This window comes from Monodelphis domestica, chromosome 1 (genome assembly GCF_027887165.1).
Source record: "Monodelphis domestica isolate mMonDom1 chromosome 1, mMonDom1.pri, whole genome shotgun sequence".
Lineage (NCBI taxonomy): Eukaryota > Metazoa > Chordata > Mammalia > Didelphimorphia > Didelphidae > Monodelphis > Monodelphis domestica.
In genome coordinates this window covers 455,018,193-455,034,792 of record NC_077227.1, presented here as the reverse complement: position 1 = coordinate 455,034,792, position 16,600 = coordinate 455,018,193, and the positions used below count along the sequence as shown (strand labels likewise).

At 39.0% G+C, this 16,600-nt stretch overlaps 1 protein-coding gene across 2 annotated transcripts in view; it reads right to left on the bottom strand.

Annotated features, from left to right (window-relative positions):
* NLRC5 (NLR family CARD domain containing 5) overlaps positions 1-13,509 on the bottom strand; it is a 112,853-nt gene extending 99,344 nt beyond the window's left edge. The window contains exon 1 of one of the 2 annotated variants that reach the window (XM_056812335.1): positions 13,375-13,509. The gene's annotated coding sequence lies outside the window, so the exon portion shown is untranslated. Of the gene's footprint in view, positions 1-745; positions 1,621-13,374 lie in introns of those variants that run through there. The other variant, XM_056812336.1, reaches the window with a different exon arrangement.
* Between the last annotated feature and the right edge of the window lie 3,091 nt (positions 13,510-16,600).

The window sequence follows — 16,600 nt, the reverse complement described above, 5'->3', positions numbered from 1 at the left end:
ATCTTTGCCAGAACTCTGGAATTTCACCTGAACTCTCCTCTAGGGCCATTTTTCTGGCTGAATTTAATCTCTTGAGGAAACCAACAGCTCTCTCATTCTAATCACAACTCTCTCAGTAGTCCTTGAAGGTATGTCCTTGACTTCCCAAAGCTGTCAGATGGCACACAGGAAGTGGCCAGCCCTGGGCAAGCAGCCAATAAAACAATTCCCATTGGTCACCAAAAGCACCCCACCCTCCCACAATTGTGTAATATAGTAAATAATGGCGGCTTGTGTTCCGAATTTCCATTAGGAAGCTTTTTCCTCTGGTATTATAATACTGCCCCTTCTTCGGTGATCCCCAGACCTTATGACAGAAATAAAAAATTCTAAGAATGAGAGCTTATTCAATTACTTTGCTATAGCTCTCCAAGTATGGAAATTCACCTTGGAAAATTTCAGATAAAATATTTCGGTGAAAGACAGAAGATAGAAGGGAAGCTGAAGTCAATGTGCCAATAAATGAGGCTGAGTGGAGTTTCAGCGGGTAAACCTGGGGATCAGAGCCCAGAGTAGTCCTGTCCCTGCCAACCATGACTGAAGGAGAATTTTTTATGGCTTCTTCAGGACCCCAAAATAGCTTCAGAGAAACTTAAGAGGCCTTTTCTACTTGTTAACTTTACAACCCAATGCCAACTGTCCCCCTTCCTCCATTTCACTTCCCAGAAAGAAATAGGCATAGCTGGCTTCCATAGATCTTTCTCACCTTGATATAGTGGGTACTCACTGTCAGACGGCACACCACCAAGATCTCCAAATGGCGATTTAGAACTAAGAATAAAAGGAACCTGGTCTTTAACCATCCAGCCTGCCAAGTGTCCTCCAATGATTCTGACTGCCCATACCTCCTCCTTTTTTCTCAGCCCAAGCCCTGTTGGCTTGCTTGAGGATACTTTCAGCCAAACTGAAAGTAAAAGTGCTGGAAATCCCCTTGTTTATTAGCAGAAAGTATGGGATAGGAGGAATCAATATTTTGGTATGGTCAGGGGTCATCAGTGAGACCTACTCAAATACTGAGAGGTTGGTATGTTCTTAAACCTTGGCTATCCTCCAAGTTAATTAGGTCACTTTTGAAGAATCTTAAAGGTTGGATCAGTGTCCTCTAAGCCTAGAACTATGGAGGAACACTCTGGGAATTCACTTCCCAGGGTGAGAAGAAAGTGTCAGCCACATCATTCTGAAACATGTGCCCTGTTTCTCATCCCACAAAGACTGTTGGTCAAATCAATGGGCCTTAAAACTTTCCAAATTTTCCCTTCCTACAATAACCAAGACTAGACACTTTCCGTCCTTGTTCCTGAGAGTTGGGAGAGGCCAGGAAGTTTATAATTAAGTCAGACAGAGAGAGGAGAGATCTAGAAGCAGCGAGGTGGCTCAGTGAATACCCTATCTTCTGCCTCGGAATGGATATTTCTATGACTATGATGAATGAGCTCCCCTTCCTAGAGAAGTCTTTATTTCCTCATCAGAAAATAAGAGGAATGAGCACATATCCAACCTTTTTGGAATGACCAAACATATGGTGGGACATTAAACCAATAGAATTCTGTTTTTACCACAAGAAAAAACAAATTTGAAAACTATAAAGAAATATAGGGATGGAGTCATACAGAGTGAGGAAAGCATAGTCTATAAACAGCAAGACTGAAACTGACCATAGCAATATTAAAAAAAAAAAGAGCAACAAAATCATAAAAAAAACTATGTAGAAATAAAAGAGATAAGAAAAGGACCCGGAAACAAATAGAATTTTTTGCAATTATTTTGTTCAAGTTATATATTCCTTTAAAAACAAATTATGGAGGTAGTTAGGTGATCCAGTGGATAGAGTGCCAGGTCTGGAGTTGGGAGGACCAGGGTTCAGAAGGTAAGGATTTTTTTTAAATTACAAATCAAAGAATTATAGTTTTTACTTATAGTCATTCAAAAAACTGTATTTGAATGTTTTTATTGATGCTTACTGTGTATACTTTTTATTTACTGTATATATTTTCTTTTTTATTATTTACTTATTGAAATTTTTATTTAATTAATTAATTTAGAATAGTTTTCCATGTTTCCATGATTCATGTTCTTTCCCTCCCCTGCCCCCAACCCCCTCCTGTAGTTTATACCCAATTCCACTGGGTTTTACATTTTGTCATTGATCAAGACCTATTTCCACATTATTGATGTTTGCACTAGGGTGATCATTTAGAGTCTACATCTCCAATCATATCCCCATGGAACCATGTGATAGATCATGTTTTTCTTCTGTGTTTCTGCTCCCACAGTTCTTTCTCTAAATGTGGATAGTGTTCTTTCTTATAAGTCACTCTGAATTGTTCTGGATCATTGCATTGCTGCTAGTAGAGAAGTCCATTACTGTATACATTTTCAAGAAAAAAATTTTTAAATGAAGGAGGTTGTGCTGATGTATTTTATAGTTCCTTCCATCTCTGACATTTTGAGATTGAGTATTTACTAACAATGAATTTTCCTTTTCCTTTTTTTTTAACTCTTCCTTTTTGTCTTAGTAACAGCTATAAAACAGAAGGGTGAGAGCTAGACAAATGGGATTAAGTGACTTGCCCAGGGTCACCCAGCTAAGAAGTATCTGAGGCCAGATTTAAATATAGGCCCTCCCAACTCCAGACCTGGCTCTCTATCCACTGTGCCACTGTGCCACCCTAACAATGAATTTTCAATGGAGCCAAGAATGAATTCTCTTCTGAATAAAAAAAAACAAAACATGAGCATTAGGAGATATTTTCCCAAATCTGCCATAAATTTGATATCACCCTGAGCAGATCACCTTTTGAGCCTCAGTTTGCTCATCTGTTAAATGGAGAACATATTTTTCATTCTACTACTCCACAGAAGTGTTGTAGAAATAAAAGAAACTAAGGCATGTGTAAGGCCTTGGAAAAATTAAAAGTGCTAAATGAGTCCTAAGTAATCATGATCATTTTAGCAATTTTCACAAAGGGGATCATGGAATCATAGATTAAGAGCTAAAAAAGATCTTAGTCTTTAGAATCCTTGAGGAATTCCTAACCATTTTTGTGTCATAGTCCCTTTTGGTGTGTCTGGTGAAGCCTCTGGACTCCTTTTCAGAACAATACTTGTTTAAAATGGATAAAATACATTGGATTATAAAGGAAACATGCATGTAAGTATTTGAGGCTGGGTTTCCCTTTCTTGCTCAGGCTGGAAAAGAAACAGCTGCCTTTCGCCTGATCACACCACCACTGGCTGGGAAACTTGTGTCTGACTCTTTGCGAACCACAGCAGGCCTGGCCCTTCTGTCCTTCACTATCTCTCTGGCACAGACCAACTTAATCCAGAAGACTCCTCCTTAGCCAGTCTGGTGGTCCCACCCTCCCCTGGGCTCACTATATTGGTGCTAATTTAATGAGGACAGCTGATCAACTTTAGTTCTACTGTAGCTTAGATCTCAAGAGCTCAAGTGCCTCAAGGCCTGGAAAAAATTTTTTTATTTTGTCTTTTTTTTAAAGAAAATTTGGTTTTATTATTTTTTTTAGTTCCCAGTTCTCTTCCTCCCCTAAACTCTCTTCCACCTATTGAGAAAGCAAAAAAGACAAAACCCACTATAAATGTAGTCATATAAAACAAATGTCTGAAGCAGCCATATTGGGGGAGGGGGACAAGCAAGAGAAAGAAAGAGAAAAAAAATGTGCTTCAATCTGCACTCTTGAGTCTATTGGATGTCTATCTTAGAGGTGGTTAACATTTTTCATCATGAGTTCTTTGGAACTGTGGTGTTGGTTATTGCATTGATTAGAGTTATTAAGTCTTTCATAGTTAATTACATCGGTATTATTGTGTTAACAGTAATTCTCCTGGTTCTGCTCATTTCACTTTGTATCAGGCCATATAAGTCTTCTCAGGTCTTTCTGAAACCATCCCCCTCATCATTTCTTATAGAACAATAATATCCCATCATATTCATATACCATAACTTGTTTAGCCATTCTTCAATTTAAGGCATTTCTTCAGTTTCCAATTCTTTGCCACAACAAAAAGAGCTACTATAAATATTTTTAAACATATAGATCCTTTCCTTTGATCTCTTTGAGGTAGAGACCTAATAACAGTATTTCTGAATCAAATGGTATGCACGGTTTAATTACTTTTTGGACATGGTTCCAAATTGTTTTTCCAGAATGATTATGACTATATCACAGCTCCACAACACTGCATCATTGTACCTATATGCCCAGAGCCCCAAAATATCTTTCAAAACAAATTCACATAATCGAGATTAAGAGCAACTGATTCTAGTACAACCCCTTCATTTTAGTGATGAAGAAATGAAAGGTTTAAAGACTGCCCAAGATCACACTGATAATAAGTGTCAGAACCAGGACTGGAGCCCAGGTCTTCTAACATCAAACCCAGAGCTCTTTCCATCACACTACTCTACCTCCCTATGAAAGAGAGATAGGGGATGAAATCATGCATATTTGATGGCCATCACCTTGTTCCTTGGGGATCTTTTCTGGTGTTTTGACACCAAATCAGAAAGTGTGATGGCCACATTCCTCTCAAAACCTTAAGAAATTTTGGTCATTGCAACATGGAGAAATTTCACTTAAATGAAATTGAGTAATAAACCCATGAAGGAACTAACAAGAAAACAAAAAAAAAAAAACAAACATAGTCTAGATAGATTTACAAGTGAATTTGATCAAATTAATTAGATCAAAAGAGCAACTATTACCAATGTTACACAAATTATTTTCAAAAATTCAGAAAGAAAACACTACCAAACTTGTTTTATGAGACAAATATAGTCTAATGACTAAACCAAAATGGGATAAAGACTAATACTGAGACAACAAGATTAAATAAAATCCTAATGATAAATTTATAACAGTATGGCTAAAAATGATGTGCTATAAGCAAATTGCCAGTATAGTTAGGAAAACAATTCCCATAAATAATTATAGTAAAAATTTTAAAGCCTTTATCAATAGATGTGGAAAATGTGCTCAACCCATTTGTGATAGGCATAGAAAGACTATTTTTTTTGTATAGTAAAAGAATCTATTTCTAAACTCCAAGCTAGCATGATTTCTTTAAAAAAATTTTTTTAAACCCTTACTTTCCATCTTGAATCAATACTGTGTATTGGCTCCAAGGCAGAAGAGTGGTAAGGGCTAGGCAATGGGGGTCAAGTGACTTGCCCAGGGTCACACAGCTGGGAAGTGTCTGAGGCCAGATTTGAACCTAGGACCTGTCTCTAGGCCTGGCTCTCAAGCCACTGAGCCACCCAGCTGCCCCCAGCATGATTTCTAATGGAGAAATACTAGAAGCTTTCTCCCACTCTGCCCTGTCATTGGCATAGTTCTAGAAATGTTCCATATAGAAGTAAGGGAAGAGAAAGAAATTAAAGGCACAAACATTGGAAAGAAGGAAATAAAACATCTTGATTTGCTTACAACATGAACATCATAATTATTTATTTATGGTTAAAAAATGGAGAAAAGTAGAGCAGGCTAACAGACTAACTCTAAAGTTAGAAAACCACAAAGAATCAACCACAAGATCAACCAACTAATCATGATAAATATAAATACCTTTTGTAAAGTAGCAAGATATAAAACAGATCTAAAAATCAACATTTTTACATAGAAATATAACACAGGGGCTCTTAATGTGGGAAACCATGAACTTAAATTTTTTTTGTAATTTTTGATAATATTTGTAATCCTCTATTTTATTTGTGCATTTGAAGACATTCAGAGAAGGAGTTCACAGGCTCCATCACACTGCCAGAGGGTTCCATGACATAAGAAGAGGTTAAAAATCCCTGCCATAAAAATAACTAAAAATGTATAAAACATCTTGGAGTCAATCTATCAAGATAGACTTAAGACAATTATTATGATAACTACTATTTATAAGACAGTTTACAAATATTGTCTCATTCTATCTTCACAACAACTGAGAGATAAATTCTATTATTATTTCCACTATATAGATGAGGAAATTGAGGCTGAGAAGGATTAAACAACTTGCCCTGGGACCACACAGCTAGTAAGTGGTGTGAAGTTAAATTTAAACTCATCTTACTGATAATCTTCCTAATGCCAAGTCCGGGGCTCAAGATATTTGATGGAATTGAATGATGTGAGTACAGTTATATTATATATTAACTATCAATCACATCCTACTAGAATTGAGAGGAACCATTTAGGTGCTATTTGTCAAACTTTCGGTCCTATGATAGGTAAATTCCAGACAAAATTCAGACCTCCACAGTAGACCTTAGACCAACAGGACATTAAAAAACTTGGGATGGTGACTTTGACCTATTACCTATAATTATCAGATGATTTGGATATGTTAATAAACTAACCCCAAGGTGGCACAGCTAGGACTTGGTCTCTTCCCCCCACCTGTCCAAACCCGTATGAAAGTGAGATTTCAACCTCCTGCCTTCTAATCACTCTTCCATCTCCATCATGTCATGCCACTGAGAATGCTCTCAACTCTCATCCACAATTATGTGAGATTCTCTGCCTCTCCCTCTACCCATCCTCTTTCCCATGCTGCCTTCCTTCACCATCCTAATTTCTGCTCCTCCCTCTACCATCATCTGCAGCTGTATCTCTTTTCATTGCTTGTCCTTCTATTTACTCTGCTGTTTGCCCTCACACTCATTGTGCCTTATTAAAGTGTGACTTGCCACACTTGAAACTTTGTTTTTATAATTTTTATAGTTAAATTAAAATAAAAATTTTAAAACTTTTATCTTCCTTCTTAGAATCAATAGCAAGGCAGAAGAGTGGTAAGGGCTAAACAACGGGGGTTGAGACTTGCCCAGGGTTACACAGCTAGGAAGTGTCTGAGGTCACATTCGAACCCAGGATCTCCCATCTCCAGGCCTGGCTCTCAATCAACTGAGCCACCCAGCTGCCCCCTAATTAAATTCAATTAAATTAATAATTGCCACACTCTAGTCTTTCCCAACAAGTACTCAAAATACTGCCCCATTATATTTCATAATCTCAAATATAGTTATCTCAAATATTCAAATAGATCTATGATTAAACAATTATAGGCACTCTTTCAGAGATGAAGATTGTAACCCATACATACATTCCTTTCCATCTCATGTAACTTTGCATAAATTATATGTATAAATTAGTTCTCAGTTCTATTATTTATACTCTTCTTATGTTTATATCAAAAAAAGAGGCATAGGGTTAATCTTTGGTTTCTCAGAAAACACAATGTCCTGATCTAGCCAATATTCTGTGACTAGCAGAATTCTCCACATTTTGTCATTCAAGCTTACATAGTGGCAATGAATTTCCATCCAATTAAAAAAAATAATGATGCTTGTGCTTTTCAGCCAAGGAAAAGTTTAAAGTTTTTCAAATGAATACTAGTGATAGTTCTGCTAATATGATCATTCTCATTTGCCAAGTGCGTCTAAAATGCCTAGTATTCAAGACTCTGGCACCACCTCCCCTTTCCAGATGTATCCCATATCAATTCCTTCTACATGCTCTATGCTACAGCCAAAGTCATCTACTCCATCCTCTGAACACAAAATGATACTCTCCAAACCTTGAAGACCCTTTCCCCCTTCTTTATCTGCTGAATTCTTCCCCATCTTTTAACATCCAACTCAAATTCCATCTCCTTCCGGAAGCCTTTCCTGACTGATCTCACCAAATGGCAAGAATCTTTCTTCCCAGAATTCACACAGCCCTTGTTTTGGAACTCTGTCATCACTGATCATGTACTCTCACATGTTATAGCTATCTTTGATGATAGCTGTCTGCTTTTTGCACATAAAGCCACATTTGTTGCAATGAATAAGCTGTAAATCATGAAATATTACAGTATTTGGGAAATGAGAAATTAGTATTACTAAGATGGCAATGCAGAAGTGTATGGTGAGTATGAGCAAGTTGAAACATATAGCAAATGAGGAATAGTTAAGAGAACTGGGGGAGAGGATATCATCAAAGAAACTGACAAAGATGGGCTGGGTACATGGCAAGAGCAAGGGACAACTGTTGACCCTTCCACGTGTTCCACTGATATCCTCTCAAGATCATTAGAAATTGAAGAAGGTCCCCTGGAATGTTTGGTGGGGGCCCTTGCAGCGTATCTATGACAAGACATAGGCAAAGTTACATAAGATGGAAAGGCATGTATGTGTGGGTTACAGTTTTCATTTTTGAAAGAGTGCCTATACTTGTCTAAACACAGATCTATTTGAATATTTGAGATGACTATATTTGAGATCACAAGCTACTTCAGAACAGAGGCAATATCTTATTGCAAGTCTGTATCATTCTCAGCTAGGGCAGCTAGATAGAGCACTGGGATCTAGAATCAGAAACACCTGAGTTCAAATCCTGCCTCAGAAACTTCTTAACTGTATGATCCTGAGCAAGACGCTTAGCCATGTCTGCTTTGATTTTCTCATCTGTAAAATGATCCAGAGAAGGAAATGGTAAACCACTTCAATATCTTTGTGAAGAACACCCCAAATAGGGTCATAAAGAGTCAGATATGACTCAGCAACAAAGTCATTCTTAGCCTCTACTGTAAAATTCTGCACATAGCAAATTCTTTTTTTTTTTTACCTGAGCTTATGACTCAGATTTATTTTTTTAATTAATTAATTTAGTCAATTTAGAACATTGTTCCTTGGTTACAAGAATCATATTATTTCCCTCCCTCCCCTACTCCCACCCTTCCTGTAGCCGACGCACAATTTCACTGGTTATTACATGTTTCCTTGATCAGAAACTATTTCCATGTTGTTGATGTTTGCATTAGGATGTTCATTTAGAGTCTACATCCCCAACCATATCCCCTCAACAAATGTATTTAAGCAGTTGTTTTTCTTCTGTGTTTCTACTCCCACAGTTTTTCCTCTGAATGTGGATAGTGTTCTTTCTCATAGATCCCTCTAGAAGTTGTTCAGGATTACTGCATTGCCACTAATGGAGAAGTCCATTACATTCGATTGTACCACACTGTGTCAATCTCTGTGTACAATGGTCTCCTGGCTCTTCTCCTCTCACTCTGCATCAATTCCTGGAGGTTGTTCCAGTTCACATGGAATTCCTCCACTTTATTATTCCTTTGAGCACAATAGTATTCCATCACCAACAGATACCACAATTTGTTCAGCCATTCCCCAATTGAAGGGCATCTCCTCACTTTCCAATTTTTTGCCACCACAAAGAGTGCAGCTATGAATATTCTTGTACATGTCTTTTTCCTTATTATCTCTTTGGGGTACAAACCCAGCAGTGCTATGGATGGATCAAAGGGTAGACAGTCTTTTAGCACCCTTTGAGCATAGTTCCAAATTGCCTTCCAGAATGGTTGGATCAATTCACAACTCCACCAGCAATGCAATAATGTCCCAACTTTGCCACATCCCCTCCAGCATTCATTACTTTCCTTTGCTGTCATGTTAGCCAATCTGCTTGGTGTGAGGTGATACCTCAGAGTTGCTTTGATTTGCGTCTCTCTGATTATAAGAGAACATAACAAATTCTTAATAAATGTTTGGTGTATGGAATTGTTTGTCAGCTCCGAGAGAGGGGAGGGAAGAGGGGTGGTAAAAATCTTGAATCATGTAACCTTGGAAAAATACTCTAAATTAAAAAAAATAAATGTTTGCTGTGTAAACACTGTCCCAACAACTAATATCTTACATGGATACATACATTTTACATATTATCTCAGTTTTTTAGTTCAGGAAACTGAAGTCCAAAGAAAGCACTAGAATTCAGAGCCAAAGAAGGCTTTACAGTGCCAGCTGATGCTACCCTAGCCTCTAATCTGGGAGCTACAGAATAGCCTAACTGTCATCTTGGTGTTTATTTCAGTTTCCCAGTGCCCACAAAGGAACATTTCTCTAAGAGCCCAGAGAGGAAGGGGATGGGAAGATAAAGAAGAAGAGTAGTAAGAGGTTAATAAATGTTTGTCCACTACCTGATCTGAATAGTGACAGACAGTGACTGGTGACTCTCCCTCTCCAGAGGAAAAAAACAGAAAGTGGAAGATATTACAATGGAAGCATCTTCTTAAAAAGTCTCTAATGAAAATGACAAATGGAGAGGATGTGGCAAAATTGGGACACTGATACACTACTGGTGGAGTTGTGAATTGGTCCAACCATTCTGGAAGGCAATTTGGAACTACGCGCAAAGAACTTTAAAAGATTACCTGCCCTTTAATCCAGCCATACCACTGCTGGGTTTATACCCTAAAGAGATAATAAGGAAAAAGACATGTACAAGAATATTCATAGCTGCGCTTTTTGGTGGCAAAAAATTGGAAAATGAGGGGATGCCCTTCAATTGGGGAATGGCTGAACAAATTGTGGTATCTGTTAGTGATGGAATACTATTGTGCTCAAAGGAATAATAAAGTGGAGGAATTCCATGTGAACTGGGATGACCTCTGGAATTGATGTAGAGTGAAAGGAGCAGAACCAGGAGAACATTATACACAGAGACTGATACACTGTGGCACAATTGAACATAATGAAGTTTTCTACTATCAGCAATGCAATGACTAAAGAAGCCTTTAAGCAAGCTGAGAAATTTCATATGAATTTTCCTTGTTTAGATTGGTTTATTCAAAGTTGGTAGAAGAAAGGATTGTTTATGAACAACATAAGTGTGAGACCAATATCCACCTATTGTTAAAAAAAAAGAAGCAGAGTAAGACCTCAAGAAAATGGAATGGCTCTTTAATTTTTAATAATAAATAATAGAAACATATATATACACATATGCTATATGTATCTATCACTTTAAGGTTTAAAAGTTACTTTATGTACCTAAATGATAATGCACAAAGACAATAGTCATTCTCGATCACCGAGAGACTACCACTACATTATGTACATTAGCCCATTTGGTTCTTACTGGAACCCTGTAAAGTAGGTGCTATTATTATCCCTGTTTCATAGTTGAGGAAACTGAAGCTCAGAGATTAAATGACTTGCTCAGCATCGCATAACTGGAAAGAATCTGAGGTAGGACCTGAACTCAGGTCTCCTTGACTTCAGGTCCAGCATTTTATGCACTGATATGCTCCCTCCAAATTAATGAAAAACCACAGACAAAAATAATCCAGAATAAGAAGTGGCTAGGTTGTGACTTGTATTGGTAAAGGGAGTGGCCACTTGAATGAGTGTTGGAGGATTTATTCATAGTTCAGTAGCCCATATGTATCCCACCTTCGATACTATCTTATTCTGGCGACAATGGGAAAAGATGCTGGGACCATGATTCATCTATGATCAACTATTCTCCCACTTACCACCCTCCCAGGTCATTCCCCTAGGGCTCTGACTTCTCTTCTCCAATAAATCTAAAATCACAAACATTCCAGAGACATTTCCTTGAACAGTACTTAATGGCAAGAAGATTGGATAGAGAGATGGGATTGGGATTCTCAGATACATTCGGGTTCTGTTTAGGAATGGGGAAGAAGCAGGCAAGATAGGGACAGGGAAATGATCTGACTTCTTCCCTTGGAATTTCCTTTACCGAAATCCAAATATGAAAGAAACCAAAATTCTATAGCTCCTTATCCAGAAGCCTCAGTTAATACCTGTGAAGACAGGTAGATTAGTAAGAAAAGCACTCATCTGGATTCTTTGCTGAGCTTTTCCTACTAAGCCAAGTGAGCATTGCATGTCTCTTGGCCTTGGTTTTCCTCCTCTGTAAAATAGGGATGATGAAAGGTGCCCTGCTTGAGGCTTTCAAATAAGTTCAAATAAGCCAGTGAGTTCACTGTGTGTGGAAAAAGCTTTGAAAGGTTATAGAGCTTTAAGTATATACACTATGTATTGTGATTATAGCAAATCAACCTCATTCTTGCTGTACAGAAGGAACTGTCTCCCAAGGATGTAGAATCCTCAGGATGAAGACAACCTGCTCAGCTTGAAGATCCTAACTCCCTTTATCTGTAAAGAGTTTGATGAACTAGATAGCTTACATTGCTAAAGTAACTTAAGGTTTGCTAAGTGCTTTACTTATATAATTTTTATTTGACATTTACAAGATCCCTATGAAATAGGTATCGTTATTATACCATTTTTACAGATGAGGAAACTAAGGCCGAAAGAGGTGAAGGGGGGTGTAGTGGATAGAGCACCAGTCCTGGAGTTGAGAGTTCAAAGCCATCCTCAGACATGTCCTAGGTGTGTGACCCTGGATAAATCACTTAATTCCATTTGCCTAAGGTTTGTCTGTCTTAGAGTTGTTACTAAAATAGAAAGTAAGAGTTTTTGAAAAAAGAAAGAAATAGGTTAGAGGACTTGCTTTGGGTCACACAATTGATAAATATCTGGAGGGGGGCCTCAAAATTCAGGTCTTCCTGACTTCCAACCCTAGATTACCAGGCTGATGGCAGCGTGGTCCCTTCCAACTCAGATTCTGTTTGCTAGGGACAATTCCAGCTTGACATTCTGTCTTATAAGGTCCTTCCAGTTGTGTTCAAAGATCCCTTCCAGGGCTAACATTTTTTAAGCCTACTATTCTAAATTAGCTCAATTCTGAGTGTTTTCAAAAGCATCCCTTTTCATCCTTAAATGGTAGGAAAAGGCCATGTAGACCAGTAGAAGAGAGGAGGGGCCTTTTCTCTTTGTTTGAAAGCATGCTTGTTCTAGTCCTGTCCTGACCTTTTTACCCACCTGGTACTAAAAACACCCAGTTCATCTTTAGGATCACCAAAACATGAAATGAGCTTTCCAGTGCCAGTTTGAAGATGCCAGGGTGTTAATTCCGAATAAAATAAAAGCAGAGGATAAGAATTCAGTACCAACTCTGCTCCACTTTCCTGACACTTACTGGACCTCAGAGGAAGCAGATCGAGATGGGTTGGACTTCCTGAGACGCCCATAGCTTTGGTAGAACAGAAGTATTCTCAACGATGAGCACTTCAGAACCCCGAGCTTCTTTCCAAGAAAACAGCAAAAGTCGGCTCCCTATCCCCCAGCCCGGACCCTCTACTGGCTAAGAAATGTTCTCCAGAGTAAGTTCTCTCCTGCCCTCGGGGGACTCCTCCGTTCCGGACAAGGGATTCCTCACTCGGGAAAAGTTCGGCTCCCAGACTGACTCTTAACTCCCGACCTCTCCTCCTCATCTCTTACCCCCAGGACTGTAGCTATTGGGTCGACCCCTCAGTCGGGTTCTCAGGGCTCCATCCCAGCGGCAAGAGAAAACCCCACAGACTAGGCGCTCCGGAGAGAAATTGCATCCCAGGACAGAGGAATCTCTGGAGCCATCCCACCCCCGGCCGGGCAGATGAGTGTCGCCCCTAAGCAGGACTCACCTTCGGAGTGTGTGCCCCTCTGGGTTTCCGCGGACCTCTCAGGCGATTTCAGCATCACCCCACCTCGGCCTCTGCCCTACGCTCCCGTGGGTCGGCGGGGCTGGCGGGTGCACCAGGAGAGTAGTAACGTGTAACTAGTGCCTGCAAAAATGAAACTTCGCGGCTCCAACGCAGGCTCATAGCTGCAAAGAAGAACCATGTAGTTGCCGGGAAGTCACGTGAATTATTTTTTCTTCTCAGCCTGGAATGGGCCGGACTATTTTATCCTCCGAAATTACCATTTCTCATTTGAGGTTTAGCCAGGGACGGGCGTCGTTTAGTTGCTTGCTTTGGGCACGTTCCGTCTTCCAGGTGAGACTGTAAATTTGGGCGGGGCTGGGGGTGTGTGGAGAAGAGTGGTCGGGGGAACGGGGGGGGGGGGGGGGGGGAAGGCACCTAGGTGTACAGTAAGAAGAAAAGAACAGGGATTTAGTCCTTCACGACTGCATGACATTAGGGAACTCATTTTGCTGCTCTGAACCTCAGTTTCTGAATCAGTAGAATGTGGATAATACTTGAAGAGACCTTAAACGTCAACCCATCCGACACTCATTTTATAGCTTCTGGAAACTGAGGTTCATAGATATTAAGTGATCCTGAAGGTCTTGAAGAGAGTAAAGCACTGAACCAGGGTAAGAACCCAGGTCTTCTGTCCCTCAGATCCAGAACTCTCTCCTCTATAACACAGATTTTGAGGGCAAATGTGTTTTGGAAACCATAAAACACTGAAGTTACTGGGGGCTACTGGGTGGCTCACTGGGTTGAGTGCCAAGCCTAGACATTGAGAAGTCCTGGGTTCAAATTTGGCCCCAGGTACATCCTTGCTGTTTGACTGTGGGCAAGTCCCTTAAATCTCTTAAATCCCGCTGCCTAGCTTTTAATGGTCTTCTCCCTGGGAACCAATACACAGCATTGATTCTAAGATTAAAAAAAATAAGGGTTTAAAAAAATAAATGTGAATTATTTTCCCAAACCCTGCACAGTGCCAGGCATATTATCTATGCCTAATAAATATTTCTTTATTATAACAACAAGAAAACACTATAGTTGCACATCTTTCTAACTTCTTTTAAAGTACTTTAACTTTCCTTATATGTGTCACTTGATTTTTACCATAATCTAATGAGATGGGCAAGCTCTTCTCCAGAATCTCCCATAAAGGAGAGGTGATTCCAGATCAGTGAAAGTACTGGTAGGACTTGCTCAGTTGGGAAGGATTTGAAGATAGACTCAGTGATGGACTTGTAGGTGTGTTACCTTGAGGACAGTTTCAGCTAAGTCAGAGAGGTTTAGGCAATAGGTTGGTCACAGGATGAGGAATTTGTGGGCTACACTGATGTTGCACAACTGTCTATTAAGTCATGGTGGGTTTGTGTTCTAACCTGGCCATGCTAACGAAGTCATGGATCCTTGAAATTTTAAAATATGGAAGAATTTAACAGTGTTGTTTAAAACATGATCTTATAAAACATGTGCTTATTTCCAGGTGCTATCCCAGAACAGTTGCTGAGCTATATTTCTTTAAGTGTTCTGACATAGCAGTTGCTCATTTTCATAAGACCAGCTGTGGAATTTGGGAGTGAACACAGAAGAAAAACTGCTTCACTGATTGCTGCTTCAAAGGTGTATTCGTTGGGGGAGCGGCTAGATGGTTCAGTGGTTTAGGAGCCAGGCCTAGAGATTAGAAATTCCAGGTTCCATTCTGCCCCACACACTGCCTAGCTGTGTGACCCTGGGCAAGTCACTTAACCTCTATTTCCTAACCCTTACCACTCTTCTACTTTGGAACCAATTTCAGTATTGTATAATGTGTATAATAAGATGGTAAGGATTTAAAAATAAATTATTTTTGTATGCAAATTGGAGAATTTTGAAGTTAATAACTGGGAAAATACATGCACCAGAACACTCGCCCTATCATTCTGAGAGATCTCTTTTGAACAGCTGTGCAGACCATGCTTTGAAGAAAAATGTCAAATTTTTCCATATTTAAAAACTTCAATGATACATAACTTTGTATATGACTAGAATAGATCACCAGTCCACCATGACTTATTAGACAGCTCTCCAGAGCCAATATAGCCCCCAAATTCATCACCCTGTAACCAGTCCATTGTCCCAACCTCTGAATATTTGATTATTATTGGTCAAATGTGCTTTACCTGATTATGGCATTGTGACAGAAAATGAAATCTTGGCTCCTAATTATGAAATAAAATGATTATCTCTTACAGAGAAGAAAATCAGGAAAAGTTTAAAAAAAAAGCCCAACCCAAACCAGATTTCAGACATATGGCCAAGAACTGCTGAAATTCCACACTATCACTTATGAGACAGATTTGTTTGGACAAAGGGAAACTGAGATCCCCTCTCTCCTGTCATTTGTTGCTTAAAAGAAGAAAGGACTATAAAGAAGTTATTTCCCTTCAATGCTTTAAGCTACTGCAAAGAGGTTTTTGCCAAATTTAGAAACATAACACTACTTCAGCAGAACCCCACAAGATATCAACCACTTCACAACCAGAAGTGAAAAATACTGCATTTGCTGTCCAGGAGCAAACCCAGCTGAGCAGAGAAATACTTAGAAACAAACCATCAGAGAAGTTGCATAGCAGAATCTCTTAAATAGCTGAGATGCTATAACCAATGAAATGGCTCAATATAGCATGGATTAACTCAGTTTAGCAATGAAAGCATTTTTCCTCACACAGAAGCTCTTTTTATCATGGAATATTTATGGAGAGTTTTTTATTAATATTTTAATAACAAATTTCCATATAAGTTTTCCAAAGCTATATGATTGATATTGTCTCTCTCCCTTCTTCCTCCCACCACCCCCCCCATGGCAAGCAATTCAATCTGAGTTATACATGTATTATCATGCAGAGCATATTTCCAAGTTATTCATTTTTGTAAGCAAATAATCTTATAGAACCAAAACCCCAAAACATATATCCAAATTAACAAGTGATAAAATGTATGTTTTCATCTGCATTCCTACTCCAACAATTCTTTCTCTGGTGGTGTACAGCATTCTTTTTCATAAGTCCTTAGAATTATCCTGGATCATTGTATTGCTGTTAGTAGTAAAGTCTTATCACATTTGATTGTTCCACAATATTGCAGTTTCTTTGTATAATGTTCTCCCTGCTTATTTCACTCTGCATCAGTTCATATAGGTCTTTCC